The sequence below is a fragment of the Corylus avellana genome, chromosome 5, assembly GCF_965113065.1.
Source record: "Corylus avellana chromosome 5, dhCorAvel1.hap1.2, whole genome shotgun sequence".
NCBI classification, from domain to species: Eukaryota; Viridiplantae; Streptophyta; class Magnoliopsida; order Fagales; family Betulaceae; genus Corylus; species Corylus avellana.
In genome coordinates this window covers 15,717,573-15,725,486 of record NC_142494.1, presented here as the reverse complement: position 1 = coordinate 15,725,486, position 7,914 = coordinate 15,717,573, and positions in this window count along the sequence as shown.

Sequence of the window (7,914 nt, the reverse complement as noted above, 5' to 3'; positions counted from 1 at the left end):
TTTTTGGGTAGACAAAAATTCCCATCCACTATAACTAATTGGATATTCTTCAGTTCAAATGAAATGCAGAGGATCCTAATTCAAATAAGTTAAAATGAATGATTATGGTAAGACCTAACCAAACCTAGCCCAAAAGGCTTGTAGGCCTGAAAGTGGGCTCGATCCTAACTAGGTACTTAAATTCAATAGATGATTCCTTGTCCGCCGATGACATTAACTTTACCTGACATACTTACCAACTCATGATAGGCAAGCCCTACAAAAGGTGATGAAAATGAACGGTTCATGTACCTTTTCTAATCGTTTACTCTTTCATTATTGATCTATCCATATTGAAATTCTTTCCATTTTACTTCTCATATTCATCACTAACTTAAGTACTGGAAGCGGAATACGAGGATCGTGTTTTACCACTAAATCAACCACATAAGCAATTTAGATAACCAAATTAAAAAGCTATGTTCAATATTAAATCAATCACAGATATAGAAACTTCCACACAACCACAACACAAAGATTTGTTTACGAAATGGAAAACCCTTTGAATACATCAAAAGTAAAAACCACTCCAGGCAGCTAAACCCGAGAAATCACTAAATGAAGATTTAGAGTTACAGACTAGACGACACTCAAAACCTTGAGGACCTCTAGACTTAGTAAGAACAACAAGTTTCCCAGCTTGTCTCCATCCTGACCATCTTCATGGAGTGCATTTCTTCACCAACCCTTTCGGTAGACTTCTTCTTTCAAGTAACCAACCAAGCAATCTTTGTATGGATGAACGAACAGGAAACATGCCAATCAAGAGCAAAGAATAGCCCAAAGCTTTATCACGTCCTCTCTTGAACAAACACACCCGACACACAATGCCCGAAGAGAAACTTTGAGACTACACAGAGAAAAATTCTCCCCAAAAAGTCTAATGTGAACAGCAGTAGGTAAATCCTTATATAGGGAATACATTTTACTCCTCATGTCCTAACGGGACTCATTTCCCATTAAGATGGGATGAACAAAAATAATAGATCTGAAAGTCCATGTCCTAACGGGAAAGCAGTTGCGTTATGACGGGAAGAACAAATGACACATCCCTGTAACATGTCCCGTCTTGACTCAACTGTTGATGAGAAAATAGTAGCTTCAGCTTATATTCCATTACATTTCTCGTCTTGACGCGACTTATGACGAGAAAATAAAGAGTGACAACAAAAACCATTCAGGGTATTTTGGCCATAACGTTTTCACCTGAGCTTTAAATGATGTAAACTCAATGCCTATGGAAAGATATTTCCTTGATCTACAACTTTGTCTCTAATGAGATTTGTTAAAAACAGACGTTTGCTAGATCAAAAATGGCTTCCAACTTTCTGCAGAATCCAGCCACTTCCTAACGGGATTTAGCTCTATTATGACGGGAATTTGGTAGTAACTTATTGTTTTCTCGTCACGTGTCCCATAATGACAGCCATGTGACGGAAATTTCATTTCTAATTGACCTAATCACTTCCAAGTTATACCCAAGAGATGTTTGGGTGCCGGAACATTGTAGAACACTTCTATAAGCGCATCTAATGCTTTTCCAAGAGCAATGGGAAGATGAAAAGAGTTACAAGCAAAGTTTTGCACATCAAATAAGGCCATTTTCTAGAACCTAATAGCTACTACCACCGGCGTGCCACTCTAACATTAGGCTCTCTTGCAGGACATTAACATGGAGAACTCAACGTGCATGGTCACTGTATCAGCATTTGGTGCCATCTATTGGAATGATAGTGTAACACCCCCAATATTTAAACCGATTAATTTGATTCATTTTGGAAGGATTACTCACAATACTCTCAAGCCAACTAACTAGTAATTGACTAACAATGTCGCTCATAAAGCAAAATAGAGTAAACATATGGGGAAATGGATTCACATGATATTTGATTATTATAATTGTATTATCCATTGTAAGCATTATGTAACATTAATTACAGACCCAGAGTGTCTAACGAGATTCTAAGGACATTAATGAATAACTATCTAGACTTGACAATGCGAGTAATTCGCTTGGCATCTTCATCGGAAATGGATTAACATGATCTGAGATTATTATAATTGTATTATCCATTGTAAGCATTATGTAACATTAATTACAGACCCATAGCGTCTAACAAGATTCTAAGGACATTAATGAATAACTATCTAGACCTTAAAATGTGAGTAATTCGCTTGGCGTCTTCATCCTAATGAAATTTTTCACTCTATACCATGAAAACCTACTAAACTGTAAAACACCAAAGTGTTTGGCAGATGGAAGGAAAATAACTGCGTTAGTCCTCGACTTAGTAAGTAAATATTTCCAGTTGATTCTGCAATGAGCTTATAAGTGATAGTTTATATCCTAGAATAGTAAACGTAGGTTTTCACAAATATAACATGTATTGCCTCTGTTATTATGCAATAAAAATATAGTTTATTTAAATGAAGTATTAGGCATAATTTTAGTAACAACAACTAATAGTTTGATGTAGGAAAATCATGCTATAAGTATATATGTAAATAGTAAATCATAGTTATTGATGTGGTAATTTTGTGGCCAAAAATATCAATTATAAAAATAATCACTCGCAATACGATGAATCTTTGTCGGCTACGGCTATAGAGAGGGTGTCGAACCTCAAGGACTGCAGGGGTTTTGTTATCAAAATTTGAAAGATCAAAATTAACTTAGTTAAAAAGAGAATTGATTTGATTTTCTTTAAAACTATAGTGCATGAAAATAAAAGAGATTTAAAATAAGAGAGAGAGTGTAAGGTATTGACTTCACCTCTATCTACACAACAATGGCTAATCATAATTAATCCCAGAAATTCATTCTATGCATGTTATAAATAAACAAGAAACTACCTTATTAAATAATAAGCATAATCTATCTTCGGTTGGCACAGATCATCCACCTAACCACTAAGATGCGGTACGACCTGTGTTTCCTAGGTATAAATTATCAAATTCCTTAACAGGATACATACAATCAATGGATAAGTGTAACCCATCTTCGGTTGGCACGGACTGTCTACCTAAATTACACTAAACTAGGGTGTAGTACAATCCTTCTTCCCTAGGCATGGCCTATCAAATCCTATTGATCATATGTCAATTAAACCCATTGTATAACCATCATCCTCTTAATCACAGAAAACAAGAATGATTTGAGATCAACAAAAGTAAAATACTTTCTAAGACAAGAGAAGAATTTCACAAATATTGATTTTGAAATTTAAGAACAATTGCATTTAATATGAAGAGCAGAAATCAATTGTAGCAATCCTCATAGTTATACAATCAACATGCATAAATTGAAAATCTAGAAATTAAATACAATCAAACCATTGTGCTTGGATATGGTTACATCAACACCCCACGAAGGGGTTTAGCCGCTCATGATCTTCTAAGCTCCAAAGACAAATTTCTAATTTCTAGCTCTAGGAAGCGGTATATATGTTTACAATGTTTAAAGCCCTATTTGTAGGGATTAGGAAACCCTAAAAACCCTAGAAACCCTCAGAAAACTGGAGGTCAATCTCCCAGTCCAATTGGGAGACTGAAAACCAAATCCACTCCGGAAAAGGATTGCTGTCGTGCAATACACGCCCGAGTGCACTCGAGCCTAGCTGTTATGGGCATGAGTGCAGGCATGCGCTCAATCCCTGGCCGCAGACGCTCGAGCGCAGGTGCGCTCTAGCTCAGGAATAGCTACGCTTGATCCTAGATCTAGAATGCCCAGCTTTTTGCCCTTTTAAGCCCAATTTTCAATGGTTTGTCAAATAAGACCTGAAACACAAAAAGAAAATAAAATCAAACAAATAACAATGCCAAGGAATTAACATATGTAAATTAAGGGGCTTGAATGTGCAACATTCGGCGCTTATCAGTTATCCTCCATATAGTTTATCTAAGCCCTTAACTTCCTTTTGGTAATGTTGTTGTTGTCTTGAGGGACCTATAATATAATACTGGTACCTCGGATATCATACGTGTACCATCCATTTACTACCAGCCCGACTGTGTCCGACCACGGGTGGCCACATTGTTAATGACATCCGTCTATAGTAATCACCATTTAAACATGGTTGCGCCGATCATAAAAAACTATTGGATTCAAGGCCAAACATAAACGACAAACATCTTTTGATCATAAGGTCAAGCCCATATAGTAAACATATGGCCATTATATTACATGTACAAGTGTATCAGGTCATACAATGAAATTATAGTTTATTTATCATTTTTAAATGTTTATTCATCTTTATAAAAGGAATAGGTTCAAAACATATTATTGAAAGAAATGCATGCTCAAACCTCTGATATATGACATGTTTTTATTAAAGTAGTTCTAAGTATTTACATATTGTAACACCCCCAAATTTGGCTTTGATCAGTTTGGTAGGGTTACTGGTAATTACCCCAATATAGCTAACTGGTAGCTAACTGGGGAAGCATCCCTCCAAGCATAATCAGAATTAATGTATAGGAATGTGAACTAAATCTGAGAAGTCTAATAACCATAAAAGAAATATATATCATCCTCGAAACATAGACACAGAGCAACTAATAAAAACAATAACCAGATCAAACCTGGTATCAAGATGAAGATTTTTGCTTTAAACAAATCTGTAGTGGCAACCTCGCCACTCTCCTCTTCCTAAAAGAGGTTTCCTATAAGATGTAATGACTGCATAAATCTAAAGACTTAGTAAGTAAACCTCACATTTGGCAACTACCGCAATATAGCTAAATGGAGAACTGCCCTTCTAAGCATAATCAGAGTTAATGTATAGGAATGTGAACTAAATCTGAGAAGTCTAATAACCATAAAAGAAATATATATCATCCTCAAAACATAGACACAGAGCAACTAATAAAAATAATAACCTGATCAAACCTAGTATCAACATGAAGATTTTTGCCTTAAACAAATCCGTAGTGGCAACCTCGCCACTATCCTTTTCCTAAAAGAGGTTTCCTATAAAATGTAATAATTGCATAAGTCTAAAGACCTAGTAAGTAAACCTCACAGTTGGGTACAACATGAGCCAGTTATTATTGAGTAGGTGATGTACAAATTTAATTGTACTCGCAAGCGCGCGAGTCGTGAGCAGTAAAGTGTGTGTGCAAGTGCGAGGTTGAATCCATAGGGAGTCATGTTTGCAAAAATTAATTTTCTAATTTAAACCAATTTTATCTTAACCTAGTTCCAAATTTCATATTTCTGTCATGCAAAAAGCATAAACTAAACTAAATGATTTGAAAACAATTAAAGGGAAAAGTATTAAGGTTATCTGAATCCGCCTCGCCAAATCAAACAACATGTTCTTACATTTTATGCATACAATAGACAACCAACAAGTTTATACATTGTTCACAAGTCGTAAACACGCACATTAAATCATTCGATGAATTCATCCATTAAAAGAATCACAACGAATATTTAATTGAGATCAAATCATCCACAGTTTGCATAGATCACAATGGATATTAGTCTCAATCCAATCATTCGATGTACCCCTAGATGAAACACAACGAATATAAAATTTAGCATGAATAAAAGAACAACATTCAATCAAATGAAATAAATCAAACAATTGAATTGACTTTGAACAACAATTTAATTAAAAATCACATTGTATTCATAAAACGACAAGAACATGAATGCTTATCAATGAAGAGGCTTCATCTTCAACCTTGATTGAAGGTTTTGGTCTCTCATGATAACAAAAACAATAACAAATTTAATTGACATCATGAAAAACATAAAACTTACAATAGAATTGGAGATCAAAGCTCCAAAAACTCAGAAAACATGAATTTTGAAAAAGTACGGCGCCCCCAGCGTGTCTCCGTATGTTTAGAATAGAAAAGAATGATATTAATAAGCTAATTTTAGGGTTTTAGCGCTACCAGGTCGGCCAAGTGCACTCAATCGCACTCGTGCATCGCTTTCCACTTTCGATGGGCGCGTGTGTGCTCGAACGCACTACCTTCAGAATTAGCCAAATCTTGTAAAACATGAATTTGTGGATCTTTGAGTTAGCTTTTCAATGACGCCAAGATTACTTCAATCCAAGCTCTACAACTCTAGATATGTCCTTTTTAGTGGGACTCGTCGAGTGCGAATTATCGCTCGATCCAAATTTGCTACCAATGTTTCCTGAAGTGTCCTAAGCCCCAGAATTAATGGATTTTCCCTTTAAAGGTGCAGTTTTCCCTTAGCAACCTACAAAAGACTGAAACACCAAAACTAACCAAAACATCAGAAAATAATAAAACTAAAGGCTTAGCAAATGCAGATTAACGAGTCCAAATGTGCAATATTTGGTACTCATCAGTAGGAATAAACGGGTAGTTTTGACAGAGGTTTGAAGGAGGTGCCGTCTCTGTTAATACACCATAAAATATCATTTTGTTGAAAGAAAGATGTGTACTTCCAGCGGCAATCACCTAAGAGTTTTGATGTAGTAAACTAATGCTTTAGTAGGCCATGACTATCATATATAGTCTACCCAATATATTACCCCTTCTCAGCGGGGTTGGCTTTGTCCTTAGGGATGTGTAATACAATGCCACTACCTCGACAATTGTACACTATCGTCCATAGCACTAGCAACCTAATTGAGTCCGACCCGTTAATTAAGGCTACGCGGTCACAAAATAACCATTGAATCCAAGGTCCATATATTAGACCATAGAATCAAGTTCATTTAGTAAGCCTGTGACCACTATGATGCACGTACTAGTGTACCATGTCATACGATGCATCTTATCAACTAGTTATTAAGACAGTTGCCAAGTTTTGCAAAATAGGCATGCTCATATCATACATATGCTCAATCAACTAACATATCGTCTGTTTTTAAGGAAAGTAGTCATAAGAGTTTACTTACCTCGTGCGCTCCCCTGAGTCCTCCGACATCACAAAACCCTACTATAACATAATCCGACACATCGTTATATGCAGCACTAGAGAACTCCTTGAGTGAAGCAATAAGTTCTATATAACGAAAGGGGTTGTCGAAACCCTAAGCTCACATATTTGGGTTATTAGGTGTACGTCTTGCTCTCTGGGGGAATGCTCGGCCTTGTGGGGGAATGTTCGGCCAGAGAGTGAAAACTCTTGACCAAAAACCCCAAACACGGTCTTATGCTTCTAGGGTGTGGTATATCTCATTCTAGGCTCCTAATGGACACATTTAACGCATTAAAACAAGCTAACATGCAAACTTAAGAAATCAAAGGCGAGTCAAAAGCTCTTTAAAACATTCTTGCTCCTTTTTAAGAAAATAAGTACAAGAACTTGTCAATGCATCTTTGAAACTTTGTAACACATAAGAAAACAAAAAACCAACATGAAGGCTATGAAAATGGACAAGAAAATACATGAATGATGGCAAAATCCACCAAGGCCTCCTCCTTCTCCTTCAAAGTAACTTCCCACTCTAGGGTTAGGGTTTTCTGGTGTAAGGAGGGGCTTATATAGGGGCTTGGGGCATGCTCTTCTCTGAAAATGTGGAGAATGGATTAAAATTACTTTTTCAGAGTGCCAACGAACGTTCGGGTACTATTTACATAGTGGGTCAAAGGGTTCAGGCATATGTTTGGGTATTACCAATGGCCCAAAGATTGGTCAATGAACACTCATGGTAGTTCCCCTAGCAAACAGTTGCACTAAGGTTAAGGGCGAACATTTGGGTGGTCCCCCTAGTGAACGTTCGAGCAGAGAGTAACAGTCTTGGTATTGTTTCGAAAAACCTCAAGGCATTGGGGTTAGTCATAAGGAGTTTAGGTTTTTGGGTTATAAAACCGTGTTTTACGAAAATGTTTTGTCACTTTTTAGTAAATTGTTACTCTTTTAAAATTGGTGATTTGTTGGGA